The 22,398-nt window shown below is 39.3% G+C and overlaps 1 long non-coding RNA gene across 1 annotated transcript; it reads right to left on the minus strand.

Moving 5' to 3' along the window:
* Nucleotides 1–2,205: 2,205 nt before the first annotated feature.
* LOC125933729 (uncharacterized) lies at nt 2,206–22,166 on the minus strand. The gene is made up of 2 exons (XR_007461085.1): nt 21,987–22,166; nt 2,206–2,506 (listed from the first exon to the last, which is right to left on the minus strand). It is a non-coding gene; the product is annotated as an uncharacterized LOC125933729 (long non-coding RNA).
* Nucleotides 22,167–22,398: the final 232 nt, after the last annotated feature.

Consider the following 22,398-nt stretch of genomic DNA (forward strand, 5'->3'; position numbering starts at 1 on the left):
ACTAAGCCTTTCGAGAGATATCTCCTCCAATTCTCAGTAGCAGCCTGTAGCTTGGTGGCTGCCAAGGGCTTTTGTGTATTCAGTGATCCTTCTCCTTTGACCTCAAAAGCCTCTCTTCTTGTTTCCCGTGTCTCATTAAGTCCCTTGTTAATGCAGAGGTTTTTCCTTCTTCCTACAACTATCTCTCTATAAGGCTCACATCTAACTCACGAGGCTGGATGGCGAACACACACTAGACCACCTCACTCTACAGCGGCAACACGCTAAATTCAAACCCAGGTTCCTGCTATGGAGAGCTGTTAGAATATTTGCATACTGCAATGGAATTACCTGCTTCACGGAGTATGAGCTGATGAAGACTAACGACTTCCTGTATTAACTCAATATCCTAACGTACGCAGCACATGTTTGGCGCATAGGGATTAGAGTAGTGGTTAGAAGCTCATCATTGGAAAAATTAAATAAGATGATTGTAAAACCAGTATCCAGTATATTCAGCCAGTATATAGGAATGAGCACGCAGGAAATATTAGCTTGTTATTATGATCGACAATAATAGTGTGCTGATTGCCAAGGACAAACAGAAAAGAACAGTCTTAGAATATCTTTCATTTCTTACCATTATTATGTAACTCAGACAATATCCCCAGCATAATTTTTTCTGGCTCCTGTTTCCAGATTTGTTATGGTTTTCAAGTCTCCAGGTGTCCATGTGTCTTAAACAAAGACATTTCTGGTAGACATGCTTATAAAATAGAAGTGTCTCACTGTGAATTACAAAAATGTAATAACCTACACCTTTTTACAGCTGGGCACAAGTTCCTGAGGCTATGGAGTATGCACTGCACAGAGACGAATAGAAATAAAGCCAACATTCTTAAAATTATATCACTAAAAACATTAACAGCCTCCGGCAAAGGGACACATGGAAATTTATAATGCATCTAAGAAATAGAGTGAATTGGAGACATTAAGAGTAATAATAATAAAAGTATGAGTACCACAGACCAACTCAGCAAATATTCACGTATCTGATGCAGGGGAACCACTTAGAAACTGATGAGACTACATAGCAGGATGTATTTGGGTGGAGTAAGAAATATTTTTGCAATTATTTTTATGATGGTGATATAGAACAAAATTATGATTTTTCAACCATGTTTTTTCCTTAGCAGTATAACCTTAAAAAATTATGTACATATTTACATAAAGCTCCGCTATATGACGGGTGAGCGTACAAGGCTACTATAGATTCTTTTTTGCTTATATTTCAACTTCGCAGTAACCCGTCCTCCGTGTATCTCCCAGATTAAATCGGATTACTTTCTTCCCCTACTCAGAACTGTCCAATAGGCTTGTTATACACATGAGAGTAAAAACTGGACGACTTACTCTGGCCTTCAGAGCCCCATGAGATCTGGTCTCTGCCAACCTTTCTAACTTCATCTCACGGCAGCTACCCAGGATCTGCAAGCTATGGGCACTTTCACTTAGCTCTGCTATCACTGCCAGTTCCAAAATGCGTTCAGGATTTTGTATTGGTTTGGGGCGCCTGGGTGGCTCAGTCGGTTAAGCGGCTGACTTCGGCTCAGGTCATGATCTCACGGTCCGTGAGTTCGAGCCCCGCATGGAGCTCTCTGCTGACAGCTCAGAGCCTGGAGTCTGTTTCAGATTCTGTGTCTCCCTCTCTCTGACCCTCCCCTGTTCATGCTCTGTCTCTCCCTGTCTCAAAAATAAACAAAAACATTAAAAAAATTTTTTTAAAAAAGAAAAAAATAGGATTTTGTATTGGTTCTTTCCTCTTCCAGAAGCATCCTTCTACCTATTTTGTATGCATGTGGGGTATCCCTGCAAGTGCGTTCTTTCCTAAATGTTACCTCCTCAGAGAAGCCTTTCTCAACCACCGAAATAAGGTAGTCACCAGTCATATTCAACACAGTACCCTATGTTAACTCTTCACATGGGACTTACCACTGGAGTCTTTTCATGTTTTTATTTGTTTGCATTATGTATTCCTCTACTAGAATGTGTATTTCATGAGAATAGGAACCTTATCTCATGTTTTCACTGGCCCTCCTCGCTTTGATCTTCTTACCTCTAAATTCTGCCAGACAGATTCTTTCAAGCACTCTGAAGTACTTGATAGATGCACACCTCTTTCAAATTCTTCCACATTCTCAGAAAGAGGCCTCTTAGCCCTCGACGTTGAGAAATGCTAAGTTTATTTGTTGAGAGGAATTAGCTTCCACGTTAAGACACAGCATCCCACAGCCATGTATGCCTATTCCGGCTCTTCTATATGAAAACATTTTCTGTTATGTAAACACAAGTTTTCAACCCTATCCGTAGACAAAGACTGTGATCACTGTCAGTAGTCTCATCTTCACACATTAAGGATAATGAGAAATTGATTTGCTCCCAGCAGATCAGCTTGTTCCTTTAGCTTTACTGAGATAGCAAGATGTAGAAGGAAACCAGATGGCTGTGACTAGGGCGAGGGATGGCTCTGGAAAATAAGGAAAAATCAATGCAAATTCTGTGAAAAATACCGAATATTTGCAGATGATTTTTTTTTTACTCCCGACTCATTACATAAATTTTCAAGACATACACGATAGCTCTGCTATTGGCATATTTTAAAAAACCATTCTAAACACATACTGGGACTTTATACTGAGAATAGTACAAGGTATTTTACTGATTACGATATATTTATATTTTTCAACATTCCTGTAATGTATAAGGGGAATTACAATCATGAAAACATAAATTTTTAGTCCCTGTTGGCCTTCTTTTTAGCCCCAGAACCTCAGGTAACTTATTGTCTCTTTACTTCATTTTTTTCATCTATAAAATAGATTAATAGCTCTGCTTTATGAATTCTGTCAGTTGTAGGTTAACCAAAATAAATATCTAGCTATAACCCAGGACTGGGCTTACAGCAGATGCTCAGAAAATACTGAAGGACACCTGCTGTTTAGATGAAGAAGTAGAGACATAAAACATTGAAGTCACAGTGTAATGATAGATTTTTCGATTTCTTCATTTCTAGTTCATGAGCACATCCATCTCAACTTTTTTATGTGACTGTTATGTTATTGGTGTCTTTACAACAATTGAGTCCCCATCCAACCGAAGGAATATAACACTAAAACTATTTTTTGAACAAATTATTTGTCTATATGCTGGATCCTGCAAACCGGGATCACTTTCGTTTCATTAATTATATTTGCCTTTGTATTCCTTCTATCAAAAGGAATTCTCCCCGCATGTATCCTTGATCCCATAAACACATGCCCTCTCCAGATCTACTGAGAGCTGAACCTTCTTGTCTTGCTTCTTTAAACCGTCCCTCTTTACTTGGTCCCTTGCATCATCATTCAAACACGCTACAAGATATCCCTTCCTTAAGCAAATTTCACAAGCCCATATACCTTTGTAGTTATTTCCAAATCTCTCCACCCCTCTTCACAGGAGAACTTTTTGAATCGGCTGCACACTGTGTTCTTTTCTCTTCCTTTTCCCACATAGCGCTTGTTTTTTGATGGTCTGTGATACAAATCCTGATCCCGCCATTCTACTTAAACATCCCTGATTAGCTTCACCGATGACCTTCATCATGCTCTTCAGCAAGTCACTTACAAATCCTTTCCTGACCTCTTTTTTTTTTTTAATGTTTATTTATTTATTGTGTGTGTGAGAGAGAGAGAGAGAGAACGTGCCTGTGGGTGCGTGAGTAGGAGAGGGACAAAGACAGAGGGACACCGGCCAGTCTCCGCATGGCCAGTGCAAAGCCTGACTCAGGGCTCAAACTCACAAATCTTGAGATCATAACCTGAGCCCAAATCAAGAGTTGGACACTTAACTGACTGAGCCACCCAGGTGCCCCTCCCTTCTCAACTTCTTAGCAACATTTGACATGTTTGTCAATATTTTCCTGCCTTCTCTTGACTTCTTTGGTCATTCTCCCATTACTTCTCTGAATACCTCCGCTCAGTAACTCAAGTTAGCTTCCTTTCTTCTCTCTGATCTCCAAATGTAAGAAGTTTCATTGCCTTGTTCCAAGTCCGCTTGTCTCAGGTCTTCACTCTTGGCCTAACTGCACTTATCCACCTCCATGACTTTAATACTACTCGTGCTGACTTTCAAATTAAGATCTCCAACAGTGACCTCTTTTCGGAGCTCTAACCCCACGTAATTAATTCACTGTGTTATACCTTCATTTAAATGACTTACGTGTATCTCAAACTTGACATATTTAGAAGTAAGCTTTTTCTTTATTCTTTGTAAATTGCTTCACTATCTAGGTTCATTTGTGATTCTTACACTTCCACAAATCTATTGTGCTAAAAGAGTGTGACTTCATAGTGTGGCAGCAAAAAACTAAACTCTACTCTTTTCTCTCTGGTGCCTGATTAAATCTGGCATTTCTTCCACACCCTTTGGTTGACTTCTCAGGTGGATCACATGGCTATTTAGGCCACTTTTGCTTAATAAATCTCTCCTAATCACTTAATCTCATAAAAGTCTCACTTTAGCAACTGTACATCGAGTCTAATGAAATAGTCAAACTAGATATTTTATCGAGATTAAATTTCCCCTTCCTTCTCGTCAGATTTTATTTCAATTGGAAGCTGGAAGCTGCATTGGGAAGAAGCATATGGTAAGCTTTTCTCTTTTCCCTTTACACATAGGTCTTCTGTCTCCCATCCCAGGCTGCCTTCTGGGTCCTTTGGGTTTAGAGGTTGAAATGATCTACTGGTAAGGGGAAGAAGAGATTGTTTTTGACTGGTACTCTCATCATACAGCTCTAATGCTTTCTGGAATTTCAGGTACACAAAAATCAGTGTTCTTCTTAACAAAATCTTCAGATACAACACCGTTTTTTATGTGTGAGTATATCAACAGAAGCTTAAAAATTTTTGCAACATACATAGAAAAAATTTAAATATTACTCCCCAGAAATTGCCAATATCATCCCTGTACATGTACATAAAGGACAGAAAGCAAAGCATATGTTCTTGTTTACTTACTCAGTGTCCATTACTCTTGCATTCCATTCTAAAAGAAGCCAGCATTCAGAAACCCAACCATCGTCTAGGCAAGTAACATTTTTATATTACTAGGAGCATAAGGTTTTCACAAACTGCGGAATACACTTGGAAAATTACTAACCCAGATATTTCCACTGTTGTTGGACACGTTATTTAAGTTGATAATGAAAGATATCAAATATCATGATGACACCCCTGTTAAGTGGAAGCATTTGAGGGGCAGATAATAAACGGCGTCCTGGGACACCTGGCTGGCTCAGGCAGTAGAGCACGCAACTCTTGATCTCAGGGTTGAAAGCTTGAGCCCTATGTTGGCTGTAGGGATTACTTAAAATAAAAAAAATTCTTTTTAAAAAATAAAAAAATAAGTGGAATCCTGAGCCTACTCAGTCGGAGAAGCCACTCTACCTAGAGTAACACCTTCATTAGGGCTTTGGCCTGTGTTTTAAGAACAATCACACTTGGGGTGGAGGGGGTGCCTGAGCGGCTCAGGCGGTGAAGCATCCAACTCTTGGTTTTGGCTCAGGTCATGATCTCACGGTTTCATGGGATCGAGCCCTGCGTCAGGGTCTCCAATGGCAGTGTGGAGCCTTCTTAGGATTCTCTCTCTCTCCCTCTCTCTCTGCCCCTCCCCCTACTTGCACTGTCTTTATCTTTCTCAAAATAAATAAGTAAACTTAAAAACAATAAAATAAGGGGCACCTGGGTGGCTCCGTCGGTTGAGCGACCGACTTCGGCTCAGGTCATGATCTCACAGTTTGTGAGTTCAAGCCCCACGTCGGGCTCTGTGCTGACAGCTCAGAGCCTGGAGCCTGCTTCTGATTCTGTGTCTCCCCCTCTCTCTGTCCCTCCCCCACTCACGCTCTGTCTCTCTCTGTCTCAGAAATAAACATTAAAAAAATTTAAAAAATAAAATAAAATAAAAAGAACTATCACTTTGGGGAAGGCCAAACTAAAACTTCTGAAAATAAATCACTATTCCCTCCACCTTAGCCAAGATATCACTATTAGTTTGTAATCTCATGAAGATCCTGGGTGTTATTTGAAACCAGTTCCCATGCAGAGGGCAGGAAGAGACTCAAGAAAGACACCAGTCATTCCAGACTGGTAAGTAGCAGTTTTAATAAGCAAGGGAATTTACCTGTGAGGATTGTCTTAGGCAGCTGCAAGATAAGTAGATCTCTACACTAGCCAGATGGTTTCAACACCACATCACTATCTCAAGGCTGTCTTTGGTGCAGCTTTTGGGAATAAGTAAGTCAAGCAGAATGCACCTTCCAAGGACAGGAAAGGTGGTGAGGAACCTCCAGTTGCCAGGTCCAACTTGTTGGTCAACTAGTGGTCAAGTTCTCTCAGTGACCTCTCCCAATAACACATTCAAGGAAAGTTAGTGGAGATTAGGGTTACCCTTAGAGATCTAAAGTTTGCGAGGAGGAAGATCCCTTGCATATCTTCATTTAATCTGCCAGCCTGGCCCCTAAAGAAACCAAGGGGGTCCCTGAGAGTGGTTGTAAGATTAACACAAGCTCAACCAAGTAGCAGCCTTGATTAAAGCTGCCAAATTGTATGGTCTCAGGTAGGTCATGAGACTATCCTAATAAGAGATCTGATATAATATTCTGATATGAAGAGTATACTACAACAGATTACTTAGAATAGCAGACACATGGCATGTAGCTCCTGATTTGGTAAATGTGTCCTTTTCTATCCCCATCAGGAAAGACAAATACTTTGCTTTATGAAACTGATAGCAATATTTATTTGCTTTATATATGTTAACTGTGTTGTCCTCTGTCATAACACAGTCTAAAGGGAACTTGGTGGTCTGGACAAGCCCAAAGAACATTGGGCTTGATGCACTGCATCAATGACATCTTGATAGAGAAGCAAAGGCATAATTGGAGGCCTTAATAAGACACATGTACTCCAAAGAGTGAGAAATAAACTCCATGAAGATTCCAGAACCTGCCATTTGGTAAAGCTTTTGGGTGTCCAGTGGTCAGGGGCAATCCCAGAAAATATGTTCTGGGATTATGTTAATCACAAAGTGAAAGACATATTGTTGCACCTCGTATCTTTTATTGAATATCCCACCCTACCCACCCCCGCCCCCCCCCAAAAAAAAAGAAAGAAAAAGAGAAGCAAGACCAATACTGCTAAATCTGTTTGGGTTTCATGGGTTTTGGAAGTTACACATTCTGTGATATGAATATGGGCTTATTCCAGCCCATATACCAGGAGCATGAAAGACTATTGGCTTTGAGTGGGACCTAGAGCAAGAAATGGCCCAGAAGCAGGTCCAAGCTGTGATACAAGCTGTCTGTCTCTATCTCTGACCATACAAACCATAGTCCCTCTAACATTATAAAGGTTATATTGGAGAAAACACGCAGTATGGAGTCATTTCAAGCCCTAGTAGAAGAATCATCACAAGATCCTTGATGTTCTGAAGCAAGGACATACCTTCTATAGCAGAAATGTATGCACTATTCAAGAAACAGATCCTGACATGCTATTAGGCTCTAGTATGGGTGTGACCCTTAACTAAGAGGCAGCAGGTGACAATGTATCACATTTTGGACTGAGTTCTATCAGACCAATAAGTCATAAAGTTGGGCACACCTGGCAGTAGTCCATCATAAGATGGAAATGGCACATATGTGATCGAATCCAAGCCGCATCAGAGTACATGACTAAGATATATGAGTAGGTAGCCCAGACCCACATATCACCGACCATAGTTAGACAAGCTCACCCTAATTTTTCCTTGAAGATAAATAATCATGCCAATCTTGCTTTACAATGAATGAGCTTGGTATGTAGACACAGCTGAAAATGGATAGTGACTGCACTACAATTACATGTAGGGGTGGCTTTGAACGAGAGTAGTGAGGGAAAATCTTCCCAGTGGATGGGACTTCAAGTAAGGCATCTAGTCCATTTTGTTTTGATCACATTGGGTGGAGAGAGAAGTGGCCTGAGGTGATAATCTATACAGACTCATGGACAGTGACAGCTGGTCAGAGACCTAAAAGGAAAATGACTGGAGAATGAGAGACAAGAAGATCTGAAGTAGAGGCATCCGTTCAGATTAACGGAGGTGGGCATCAACTGTGAATATTTTTCTATCACATGTTAATGTCTACCACAAAGTATCTACCATTATAGAGGCACTAAACCACCAAATAGACAAAGTGCTTTTGTAAGTTGACATCACTCGGCCTTCATCATCAGCCACACTACAATGGGTATAAAGGACACATGATTGAAGTGGTCTTGATGAGAGTTGGAGGCTATACATAGGCCAAGCAGAATAGATTTCCTAAGCCCATTCTAGTTATTCTTGCCTCTGAATGTGCAATATACCAGTGATAGACCACTGGTCCTCAAGAGACCAACCAGTTACTTAATGACAAGCTAAATACATTACATCCCTTCCAGACTGGAAGGGCCCTTGGTTCATTCAAACAAGAAGGGAAAATATATTCCAAGTATGATTATAGAAAGCAAACATAACTACCCAGAGTCTTATTCAGTGCCTGATACATTGGCATAAAAGCTGACTCAATAGAGCATCTAACCAGAGGACCTACTTCACTGTGAAGAGGGTATAAGAATGATATTATATACAACACCAGCACGTTAAGAAGATTCCAGACTGTTAGCATAAGAATGGTTTGCTAAAATATAGATGAAGTTACAGCTTGGAGAGACCATATGGAAAAAATTTAGGTGTTATACTCCAGGCTGCAGTATAATCATGAATCAGTAACCTCTGTAAGGCACTATGCCCCCATTAAGAAGAACACATGAATGTAGGAACCAACGATGAATGTAATAGTGGCCCTTTATCCACTTCTCGTCATGACCCAAGAGACATTGAGTTTTCTATTTTTCCAACACTGGACTTTGCAGGGTTAGAGGTCTTGCTCCCCAAAAGTGGTAGGAAGTACTCAGCTGAGACTATACTGTAGGCCCTGGTCATTTTGATCTTCTTGGGTCTAGGAAACAGTAGACTAGAATAACAGTCACCATCTGGCAGGGATAATTGATGCTGATCAGCAAGACTACTGTCACAAAACAGAAGGGAGCAACGTGGTTCTTTGGTAATCCCGTGCCTACATGTGACTTTCAATGGACAAATGCAACTATACTGACCTGAGAGTGGTGTGGTTACCAGTATATTAGCCTCTTGAGAAAGAAAGCTTGGGTCATACCACTGGATAAGCCATCAAGGCCTATAAAGGACATGGTTTAAGATAACAAAAGGATAGAGGAGGAAGGAGATAGTAAGTACCAGTTGTAAGCTACCAGACTAACCAAAGCAGTAGGGACTACTGTTAATCCCACAAACTTCCCTCTTTCAAGTATTTCTTCAGAAAGAGAAGCTGACAGAAACCATGGAAGAGTTGTTTCCACATATGGAGAAGTAGATCTGCATAGTGCAAGGAGTAAACTGTAAATGCAGCCATGTAAATGCACACCTCAGATCTTTATTCAAGAGGGAACCTACCAGAAGGAGTGCATTTAACTAACCATCTTCAGCTGCAGTGACTTTGAGATCCATCATAGCATTTGAGCAGGGGCTATGGTCTTCCTGGGAAGCTCTTAGACAATGATACAGCAGAGGAGGTTCTAGATTTAGCCTTTCTGCCTCAGGCAGGAAGAGAGTCTTTTCATCTGGGTTCCCACTGGATTAGTTGAGACTTTCTCAGAGCTACACTGCAGTGCGAGGTCCTCTTTACCCTGTCCTTCCTCCTGCTCCCTTATTTTCACAGGTGTTCAACTTGCATTGCCTTCCGAAGGCTTTCATTGCCAACTTCTGCTTCCTCTTCCCATTGTCTTACACAGTGATTAACCCTAATAAATCTCTTGAACTTGCAACTCTGTCCTGGTGTCTGACGCCTGGAATACCTGACCAGATATAGATGTGGTTCTTTCTTAGAAACAGACTTGGTGAACAGTGCTAGCTAAATAGAGTAATACTGGACACCACAATGTTTTTTAAAGGATGGGCACATAATAATCCTTCTGATTTCAGATCTAAGAAAAATATTCAAACAGAAATCAAGTAATACTCTCTCTCTCTCTATGAGAGAGAGACAATCTCTATTACCTATGACAATCACAGTAAAAATATTCACTTTATCTACTGGTAAAGAGTGTGTTGGAGAGTCCACTCCCTATACAAGTTTTAGTAAATAGATTATGTTGCTTTCACCAATTTATCACAACCAATTAGCACAGTGTTACAAAATAACTACTGAACTTTTGAACTAATTGTTGAAAGAATAAAGCATACTATGAGACTTAAAAAATATTTTGTTACATAAGAGGTTGGAACTTTGCAAATAAAATGTCCAAATTCAGTGCGGAAAATACATGATATTTTTCAAAGTCTCTAATTATTATTTGTTTTAAATGGAAGAAAACTAAATCTATGAGACAACTTATGGATGAAATAGGAAGACAAGAACAGAATCAAAAGGGAATTGGATAACAGCTGGAAAAAAAGAAAATGTGCTTGATGAGTAAAAGAAATATCAATAAAAATTAAGAATGGAATAGATGAATTAAAACTCACGGTGGAAGCAGATTTTTAACATCAAAGGTGATGGGAAAATTCTACAAGCATCTCATAAGTGATGGGGAAGATTTTAGAAATAGAAAGGAAACAGGCCTTACTCTTCTCTTCCACAAAATTCAAAAAAAAATCATAAAAAGGATAACATCTAGTTGTTTTGTTTACTTTTTTAGGGAAAGATGCAGCAACCCAAACAACAGGAAAAATGAAAATAAAAGTTATAAGAATATAAAAAGAAACTATGGGGTCATTCTCGATCTAAGAGTTGAGGAAACAGATTCCACTCGTTGAATAGGAGAAGTAGTAAATACTTTGTGGTCATTCTTTAAAAATCTAACCCAGAAGTTAAAAGTCTACTTATTCACTTAAAACACTGGCAGTCATTACCATATTTCAGTATGTTTCCTGGGAGCTAGTACATAAGAACGTTGGCAGAATGAACCTCCAGTGTGATTTTTTTTTTCTCAAAAATGCCCTCAAAGCTTGCGTTTCAAGTGTAGAGAGCAAATAGTGTTGCTGCAGTCATTTACGTGTCCTGCCAACTGCTCAAACCATCACACTGGAATTGTTCCTGACAGTCATTGATTGGTAGGGGGTGGCATTTCAGAATGGCATTATGTTAGTCCACAGTTTTGGAGTCTGGGAAGTCGAAGATCACGGCCCTGACAGATTCAGTGTCTGTAGAGAGGCCGCTTCCCGGCCATAGGTGGTCAACTTCTCAGCGTGTCCTCACATGGCAGAAGGTGCTAGAGAACTCTCCGAGGTCTCTTTTACGAGGACACGAATCCTGTTCGTGAGGGCTTCACGCTCATGACCTCACCATCTCCCAAAGGCCCCACCTTCAAATACCGTCACGCATATTAGGTTTCAACATATACATTTGGAAGGGGACACAGACATTCAGTCTGTAGCAGGCATACTCCGCATGTGACATCTTGAAAAATGATTCATGAAAAAAAATCTACAGCTATTCTAGTATTTCACTTGCAGTTAGAATCTGAGCCCATCAGGCAGCAACATTTGTGGCCTGTTTATAATGAAATGTTCTCCTCAGGATGAAAGTATACAACTTTGCACAGTTGTTCATTCAAAAGTGCATGGCATACATGACAGGCCTCTTTATAAAGGCCATATTATGATAACGATATTACTTATTAAGGCCATTGTATTATATTATTATTATTCCTTGGGACTGGTGCTACTTTTTTTATGACTAGCCAGCTGCTTAGTTATGAATCTCCCACAAATCATTGTTTGAGCTAGCAGTATCCTCTCCTGCAACATTAAAACAAAACACTTTTAATGTGTTAATGTGGTTATAAGGCTAGAGATTTTTTGAAAGTGCCAGGATGTGGCCTCTGGGGATTAAGCGGAGGACCAAACAAACATCTTCATGAAGTTTGACACATTTTTCCCAAATGCAAGCTGAGACCTGAATAGGGCAGTCCTATAGACAGTGACATGTGTACCTGTAGCACATATAGACTTGGATCTTTGATTTTGGTGTAACTATCCAATCAGCGACTTCCCGAATCTTCCCAGGTGTATTCATTTGAGTTTTAGAGACAGCAATGAAGCCAAGTGATGATCTCTCTCCTTATTATTGATGGAAACCATGGTGCCTGGTCTTCTAAAGCAGTAGGACTAATCAAGGACTTTTCTTCCTGCACCTAAACATGAATGCATGCAATGAAAAGGGAAAAGTGACAGCTGGGAAGGACATGTCAGTTTGTCTTAGAGAAATACAGACCTTTCTCAAATTATAAAGAGTTATTATGTTCAGCCCAAATTGTATGCTAAGGAAAGAGAAAACGATGCTTAGAAACAGAGATAGTGATAGGCTGTGTGCTGACAGCTCAGAGCCAGGAGCCTACTTCCGATTCGGTGTCTCCCTTTCTTTCTGCTTCTCCCCCATTCATGCTCTGTCTCTCCCCATCTCTCAAAAATAAATAAATGTTAAAAATTTTTTTTAGAAACAGAGATAGTGACAAAGTAAGACAGAGTGAGCATGAGGGAGAGGGCAAGAGAAATATTCTATGTATAGAATGAATTCCTAGTCTGTTCTCCACATAGCCCAGGTATTTTTCCTACATTATGATTAATCTTCCAAAAATAATCCTGCAAATTAGGTATGATTGTATTCATTTTACAGATGAGTAAGTTGAATTGTTAGAGCTGACACCAAACCTTGAGCTATTTCTACTATAACTTGCCACCTTCCTAATTAAAGTGATTACTTTCTTCCTAACGAGTCCAATAGCTTCCTTACTCATCTACATTTATCCAGAATTCCTATCTCCACTTAATTGTTTATGTCATGACTAGATTTATTTTACTAAAATCCTGCTTTCATCATGTCTAGTGAAGGGGTCCAAAGCAAGTCTCCCCAAAATACACCACTTTGGCATAAAGATTATTTTAAGCTAAAAGTAATCAAAATCGGCTTGTTCAAGAAAATCTCTTGAACTCCCCCTCAACTGCCTAAATTTACATCAGAAAGGGGGCCTGTACCAGGAAGACTGTTATTACCAGAGATTCCTTTTTACCTAAGGAACATTTCTGCATAACGGGGCAAATTCTGTTTTCCAAATATCTCCTCTTACCTTCTTGCAAATAACACCCCTCCCCTTTGTATCTCCAGATCCCCAACCTTTTCCTTAGCTCAGAAGGTCATGCAAGCTTCAGTTACTTGGATGCTCTTAACATTTTACAGGTCGCCCGCACATAGGTAATTCAAGTTGTTTTTCTCCCGTTAATCTCTCTTAGGTCAATTTAGTTATTAGACCCACCAAAGAACCGAAAAGGGAAGAAAGGAAAATTTTCCTGCCCCTACACTGGGCTGAAACACTGAAATGGATGTCCAAATCCCAAAAGATAAAATAAAAACTCCCATATCCGAACTTTCCACAGTCTGAACTCAGGTACTATGCTTTGACTACTTGCTGGAAATGAAAAACATTCCCTCTCTGCCCCCATAATTCACTTCTTAAATAACTATAGGGGAGCAGAATTTGCCACCCCAAAGCATGCCTCTCTGGTATAAGGAATATTTTTGGCTGATTATTTTTAAGTAACTGCAAACACAAAACAAGCTCTGAAAACCAAGTCAAAGTTGCCTTCTTGAAGGAGACATTTACACGTGTAAGGGAAATCTCCATTTGCAAGTGTGTGTTCCTGGCTGTACCAGAAAGAGGGGGATGACCACACATTTCCAGAAACTCTTATCAACGGAGAAGGCAACTTCAATCTGCACAACAACCTTACCCTTTTAACCATGCTTTTTTTGTTGTTAACCTCCCATAACTGACTTCTCCCCCTTAACGTCTTAATATGTCTTTCACTGAAGATGGTAATTAAGATGATAGCTTCAGACACTGGGGAAGATGCTCAATTTTCTTAAGTCTCTCCCATGTATACAGTGTAGAGGCTGCTTTTAGGCAACCAGCTTGAGCAGTGGAAACCTGTGTAAGGTACAAGGGCCCACAGTGACCCCCTGGCTGAATAGAAACAAACCTATTAGGCAACCCACTTTGAAATACCCATAAGCCGTACCTGAGCAAAGGATTACTTACACCCAGGCACAAGGTACCCAAAAGGAAAGTTCCAGACATTCTCATTCCTTCTCTCCCTCCCCCTTAACTACAGTCCCCCTACCAGAGACAGTCTTTCCTTTGTTGTCCTGTCTGCTGCTCCCTTACGGTGTAATCAATAAATGTCTGTCTCCTTTGTTCTGTCTTAGGTGAATTCTTTCACTGCCCAAGCCACCAGCCCCCATCTTATCAGGTCACCCCACATACAAAAGGTATACATGTTATTAAATTGTGTTTGTTTTTCTCCTGTTAACATGTCTTATATCAACTTCATTATTAAACAAGCCAAAGAACCTAGAAGAAAAGAAGGGAAAACTTTTTTGTCCCTACAGAACTTACTCAAGCCTCCTTTAGAGAGATTTCACTCCCCTAACCACTTGGGCTGAGAATGACATGAACATATCCACATTTGTGTCCACAATTGATGGAATCAGAGAAAAACACTGGACAAATCCTGGGCCTCTGAATTTTATTTCCTAGAAATTTGGACCTGGACCTGTCTCTTAAAAACCTGGACTATGAAGTGATGTATATCTGAGACTGGGGCCAAGGAACCAGTGTAAAAGAGAAGGTTCATGTTCAGAGACAGGAAGAAAAATCCTTCTGCTGAAAAAAAGTAGGAATGAGAGACCAGGTAGAGAGACAGGAAGAGACTCCTTTGTTCTGTTCCTTAGGACTTTTAAATGTCCTGTTCTAGTCCCTCCAGTCCATGCATTCTCAGTGGTGACCATATTGTTTCCAAGGGGATAATTGGTTATTGGGGAGAAGAGGGAGGGTGACCCCCCAAAAAATCTTAGATTTTGAAATTTGGAATTTCTCTTCTGAAAAGAAAACCAGCATTCTAACTTCAGTTGTAGAAGTTGATTAGTAGACAGTTGACACAATAATTAAATTTTTTATACAATTATAATTTTGTTTTCAAATAAAAAACAGAAAAGATTAGTATACAAGAAAAGAAGCAGAGAAATAAATGATGGAGAAGAAAATAAATCCCTCCATTCCCTTTCTCCTCTTTCTTCTTTGTTAACAAAAATATTGATCCTCACATTGACCCTGTAAGCTATGTTATTATTATCTATTTAACAATGAAAAGATGAAACGCAAAGATATTAAGACACAAGAGGGTAAACAGCTAATGTCCTAATTATCGGAGCCAAGATTTAAATGTGTGACCAAGTGGTTCTAAATCCCAGGTTTCTTTCCGACTAAAACACACCAGTTCCCAGAAACCTGTTCCCTACAAAAGAAATTTTCCTTATTTCACTCAAGCTTTATAACATCAATTCTCTATGAGACTTGAATTTATGGTAATGAATTCCCTCATATGCCTGCATTTCCATTCTTTCTTACTTCATTCAGCCCATAAGCAAAGTAATTTCCGGTAAAGGCAAGAGTAACATTTACCCTTATGTTGTTTCAGGACAAAGTCATTTCTCTCAGGAAATACATAATATAGTACAGATATTAAATATGCTAAATGAATTCTTACTTGTGTTTAAGCACAAATGTAAGGTAAATTTTAAAGGGAAACAAGTGTCTTGACTATGTCAAGCACCTTTGTAACCCACCTCCCTCCAGAAAGGGAAGGTATTCCAACTCCACACACATGGGGCCCCTTCTGTGCTCATCATAAGATGATTGTTCTGCCTCCCATGCAGCTTGTCTTAGAATCATGATAACATAATCAACAGTATAAAATACTGGAAATTCAGACTACTGCCACAAAATTCAATTTTTTTTAATTTTTATTTTTGAGAGATAGAGGGAGAGAGCGAGCAGGGGAGGCACAGAGAGAGAGGGAGACACAGCATCTGAAGCAGGATCCAGGCTCGGAGCTGTCAGCACACAGCCTAAGGCAGGGCTCGAACTCACAAACCTGGAGATCATGACCTGAGCCCAAGTTGGACGCTTAACCACCTGAGTCACCCAGGCGCCCCACACAAAATTCAATTATTAATTGACTCCAGCTTCTGTCTAAAAACCACATGAGGCAATACGTGCGACCGTGGAACAATGCCTTTCTCCGGGGCACCATATTAAAAGAGTAGGTGACCTGTATCAGCTCCTTATGGAGTGCTTCTTAAATAAAAAAGCAGGTTGTCTCGCTCCTCCTAATTTCACTGAATCCTAGTCTGAAAATTAGGTTTGAGAATGTGTTCCTGAACAAGAACCTCCAGGTGATGCTGATACCTGTTCATCCACTTGAAGTTTTCCAGCATTTTCTTTTTACACATGTTAGCAGTTACAGAAAGCAATACATACAGATTACATCAGTTCTATAGAAATAGTATCGACTGAATAAAAATTTATCATGCAGCTTTACTTTGCAAACTCTATGGATTTAAGAAATGTCTCCTAAATGTGTATTTCAAAAATAGGTACAAAGTGGTAATTCAACTTGCCATCCATTATGTTACTCAATTATCTTTTGATGAGCAACCTTTTCCCTAGTTTCATTTCTAGGAAAGCAGTTTGTCTCTCTTAATAAAAGAAAACGCTTACTGTGAGGGGTCAACAGGAACTAAGCAACTCATTATCTAGATTATATAGTCAACTCTAATATACGTATCATCAAAATATGGGTCAATTACTACTCCAGGTATTGGAGATACAAACAATGTAAGACAAGGCCTCCATTAATGATATATCATAAACATATACAATCTACAAAAGAATTTGAGTTTCTTTTTCCTGCTTTGATTATGAAAAAGTCCATAAGTAAATTGCAGCCTTCCAGTTTCTGCTCTGACATGTGAAGAACTTAAACACCTTCACTCCCATCTTTGCAATAAAAAAAATAAATAAATAAAGCTAAGCAAACTGAAAGTCACCTATTTTTTTGGACCCATCTGAGAACTCAGGTTGCAAGACAAATTCCCCCCCCCCCCAAGAAAGTTCTAGAGGGATAGACATCCCAAGAGTCTGTCAAGAGTCATACATGAGATCTACTAATTCAAAAGCTGCTGGAGCCACACAATGATGGTGGATACACTTAACTGGTAATTTTGATGAATTGCTGGAAACTAGGTATAGACTAGCTTGGCAGCAAGAAACTTCTGGAGGACACAGTCCTAGGGATCCCCTACATTTGTATGGGGTTTATGTTTAGAAATCTCACCAGATATTCATGGTGAAGATCTACCCTCCAGAGGTCGCTGCCTATCTCTGAGGGAGAAGAAGGAAACCATTGTGAGATATACTCCTAGACACTTCTCCATAACAAACATCTACTCTTTAGGGGAAAACACTTTGCCACAGCCTTATTCTTGTTGACAGAAGAGAATTCTTGACACTTCAGCTCCCTCTAGCCTTTCTGTCTCACCCAAGTGAGTGGGATGATGATAAAGTCAACAAAATTCAGGGTTCAAACAGATTAGGAGCATTAGAGCCAGGGAAAGAAGTAGGGACCGGAGACGCAGGCCCCCTAAAAGACTGGAATTTTCTTCAAGAGCTTTGCCTCTGCATTCACAACTCAGCTACCTGTCTGGAACAAGAGACCTAGCTTTTGGCCTATCTTAGCTTTTGACGTGCCTTCCTCACTAAGCTCAATCATGTCTAGCTTTTGAGTTAAAGTGAGAAATACGTGACTCTTCCTTTCACACGAACACTTTGAAGTCATTGTAGGGTTATTCATCAGCCTAATGTCAATACTGTTGTGTCTCAGGGAATAGAGAGGCCTGAGGAGAGGGAAAGAGATAAGGGAATGGTTGGTGGAGCAGTCAGAACACATAGATTGATCGAGCAGGTTCACTGTCTTATGTAGGGGTGGTTTGTGGTGCCCCAAACAATTACAACTGTAACGTCAAAGATCAATGGTCACAGATCACCTTAAAAATATAATAATGAAGAAGTTTGAAATATTGCCGTCAGGAATGTGACTTTTTCCTTCTCTGGGATTTGAAAGTTGCAAAGATGTTGTAAATTGTGATATGCCAAGGGTCACCCTGCCACAGAATAAAGAAAGATTTCCTGACAGGGACCACATTTTAACCCTGATGGACCCTTCACGTTTGCAAGCATATTTTTTAAGAAAGGTGCATAGAGCTTCTGTCACCTATAAAGTGAATATAGTTTCTAAGGTGAATAGAGCTTCCGGCCTGTGTGACTGAGAAGTCACAAATAACATAGATCATTGTTGCACTTCAAGAGAAGGGTTCCAACAGAAAAGCTAGAACAAAATTCATACACTTTTCCAAGAATGAATGAGGGTAGAGGGAATGAAAGCAAGAAGTATCTGGCACCCACCTTAAAGACTTTGTAGAGTAAGTGGGAGAGGAGGAGAAGGAGAAAACAGCATGCCCTGGGAAAATTTTAAGGATAATTGTTTTTTTTTTTTAAGAACAAAAGGGCGCTGAGAACATTTACGGGCTGGGATCAGGGACTGGAAAAAAGTGAGATTGAAGGTGTACACACAAAAAAAAGGCAGACGGAGCACTTAATGTTCATATTGTCTCAAAATGCTTTTTTGGAGGCAGCAACTTCTGATAGAACATGCCAGAATGCTGTTTGGAGTGACAGTCATTTTCTCAATCTGACTGATGGAAATAATTTCACAAGTAAATGTGAGCAGAAAAGAAGGAGGCAATCCAGGAAGAAGGGACAAAGAGAATCTTTGTAATGTCAGACTAGGATAACTAGTCCATCATTTAAAAAGCAGTGTGTATATTTTGAATCTCTAACTAATAGTAATTTTTAAGCCCAAGAATATTATCTAATACGTCATGGTTTTCATTCTAGAAAAATGTTGCAAACACATGTTCAATATATAATTTTCACATACTGTTTTTAAATTTTTTTTAATGTTTACTCATTTTTGAGAGAGAGAGAGTGAGACAGAGCATGAGCGGGGGAGGGCCAGAGAGAGGGAGACACAGATTGGAAGCAGGCTCCAGGCTCTGAGCTGTCAGCACAGAGCCCGACGTGGGTTCGAACCACAAACCATGAGAACGTGACCTGAGCCGAGATTGACGCCTAAGCGACTGAGCCACCCAGGAACCCCTAATTTTCACATGATTTTTAGAGTCCTGATTTTTTAGGGATCTGAAAGAGTAGAACTGTAAATATTTTCAATCAGTATATATGCTCTATCAAATACAGTTATATTAACAAATCAAAAGTTAGTAGAATTTCTACATTTGACGTAATGTAGAAAACTTTTATAAAACTTTCATAGCTCTTATTCTGGATGTATAGGAAGTGAGGTAGTGAGATTGCTCAAGTGCTTTTTTTGACAAGAACCTAAAATAAAGAGATTCTTGTTTTTGTTTCTATTTGTGTTTGAGCATAGAGGAGGTAGGGGTGGGTGTTTTAATAATACCAGCACAGAAACTGAACATAGCAGGTTTTCAAAGAGGGTGTATTGTATCAATGAAAGAATAAAGTGATTGCATATGAAAGATTAAGTCACACAATCATTTCCCTCCTTCTTTTAGTCCTGTTTTCTAAAAATTTTAACTTCTGGTGTTTTTTGTTTTTGTTTTTGTTTTTGTTTTTGTTTTTGCATAAACCCTACACAGTTGATACAAAGGGTACTCGTGAAAACTGTACATTTTCCATCAAGTAATATAAATCTCTAAAGGCTAACTGTCTCTGTTTAAAAATTCAAATGGGCCAGCTACGATAATGTCTACCCTTATACTATGTAATATATTTGTATTTATTTAATATCTGCCATATCCATCCTTTATTACCGACATCCTGTATTGATCCCCAGGCTCCCAAACTTCCATTTTGGATGAGAGAAGTCTAAATATATATTTACTATGGGACTATATCAGTTAGAACACTTAAAATGCTAGCTCCCAGCCCACTTGAACAAGGCAGGTGCTGGAATGGAAGGTGCGCTGGGTCCAGTGGCAGCAGGGTCCCCAAATTTGCTCGGTTATAGATCCTCTCACTGGCTAGTCTCTTATCAATCTAGAATTATTCTTTTTAGAAAGCTCACAGATTATGGTTCAGATATTCAAAGGCAGTGAGTGCAAGACATATTTTTAGACAGGTTATCATATCTCAACAGGAAGAGGTATTTGGATTATATTGAACAAATAAGAATTTATTTACATGCCTTTGAAAATTGGGATTTTCTTTTGTTTTAAATTTTTTAATTTTTGAGAGAACGAGAGACAAAGTACAAGCGGGGGAGGGGCAGAGATGGAGGGAGACACAGAATCTGAAGCAGGCTCCAGGCTCCGAGCTGTCAGTGCAGAGCCCAATGTGGGCTTGAACCCATGGGCCATGAGATCATGACCTGAACTGAAGTCAGATGCTTAACCGACCGAGCCACCCAGATGCCCCCAAAACTGGGATTTTCATCACATGTAACCATGTAAACACTAAACAAAAATGAATTGAATGTCCAATACGACATGCATGTGGCTTTGTCAAAACTACCTCAATGTTTAAAGTGCATATTAACTTCTCAACTTGTTTTACGGGTGCAAGAATAACCCTGACACCAAAACCTCACAAGTACTTTATAAGAAAAGAAATATCTAACCAATTTACTTTATGAACAAGAACTCAAATATCATCAACAAAATGTTAGAAAATTGAATTGCACAAAATGTAAGCCCCATGACCAAGCAGAGGTTTTCCCGGGAATGAGAGGCTGATTCAACATTAGAAAATTAGCATAATTCACCACATCAATAAAATAAAAGAGAAAAACCATATGATTGTCTCAATGGAGGCAGAAAACGCAATATTCATTCAGGGAAAAAAAAAATCTCCACAAACTAGAAAGAGAAGGAAACTTCAGCAATATAATTATTTTTAAATAGGAAGAGAAGGGAATGATCTCAATCTAATGAAATGTATTTGCAAAATCTGTATAACTGATATCAAAATCAATGGTGAAATATTGAATGTTTTTCCCCTAAAATTGGGAACAAGGTGAGAATGTTCAGCATCAGCACTTTTATTTACCATGTTATGGGATACCCTGGCAAGTACAATTTAAAAATTTGTTAAAAGGGGGCACCTGGGTGACTCAGTGGGTTGAGCGACCAACTTCGGTTCAGGTCATGATCTCGCGGTTGCTGGGTTTGAGTCCTGCATGGGGCTCTGTGCTGACAGCTCAGAGCCTGGAGCCTGCTTCGGATTCTGTGTCTCCCTCTCTCTCTGCCCCTCCCCTCTCACGCTCTGTGTCAAAAATGAAGAAATGTTAAAAAAAAAATAGAAAAAAAGAAAAATACAAGAAAAAAGAAAAAAATGAATGAAAGAAAGAAAAAAAGGCATACAAATCATAAAGGAAGAAGTAAAACTAGGTTTATTTATAAAGAACATGGTGTTTATAAAAACTCCCAAGGAATTTACAAAAATACATCCTACAAGATCTAATCAGTAAATTTAGCTAAATCACAGTGTATGGGATCAATATTCAAAGACCAGCTGAATATTTATTTGCTGACAACAAACAACTGCACTTAAAATTTAAATAATAAAATAAATATTTCAAAATAATATCTGAGAATAAATGCAGCAAAAATGTAAAGATCTCTATACAGAAAACTTTAAAATATTTTTGGGAGAAACTTTAAAAGGTGGAGAGAGACACTGTGTTCATGGATTGGAAGATTCAATATTAACAAGGTGCCATTCCTCCCCACACTCCTGTTAAGACTATACAACCCCAGTTAAGATTCCAGTGAGATATTTGTTGAAATTTCCAAGCTAATGTAAAAATTTACACTGACATCCACAACATCTGAACCAGCCAACACAATCTTGAAAAATAATTTAAAAAGCTGGAGTACTTACACCATCTGATTTTGGAATTAGTCTAAAGCTCCAGTAATAAAGGCAGTGTGGCACTTGACAAAGTGATAGACACAGAGCACAGAAGCACAGGACAGAGAGTCCCTAAGTAGACCTACACATACACATTCAATTGGTCTTCAGCCATGTCGCCAAGGTAATAGAATGGGGAAGAGGGTGGTTATTGTTTCCCCCTTAATTTGTTTTGTTTTCAGCAGGTGTTCTAGAACACTTTGATACCTCTATGAAAAAGCATTAACCTCAACCTTAGCTTTAAACCACCCACAAAAATTGCTTTGAGCCTAAATGCAAAAGCTAAAGCTATTAGGCTCCTAAGAGGAAATACAGGAGAACATGTTCATGACTTTGGATTAGGCAAAGGTTTTTTAAACCAGCTAAAAAACCATAAGAAAAA

Source organism: Panthera uncia (assembly GCF_023721935.1).
Source record: "Panthera uncia isolate 11264 chromosome A1 unlocalized genomic scaffold, Puncia_PCG_1.0 HiC_scaffold_16, whole genome shotgun sequence".
NCBI classification, from domain to species: Eukaryota; Metazoa; Chordata; class Mammalia; order Carnivora; family Felidae; genus Panthera; species Panthera uncia.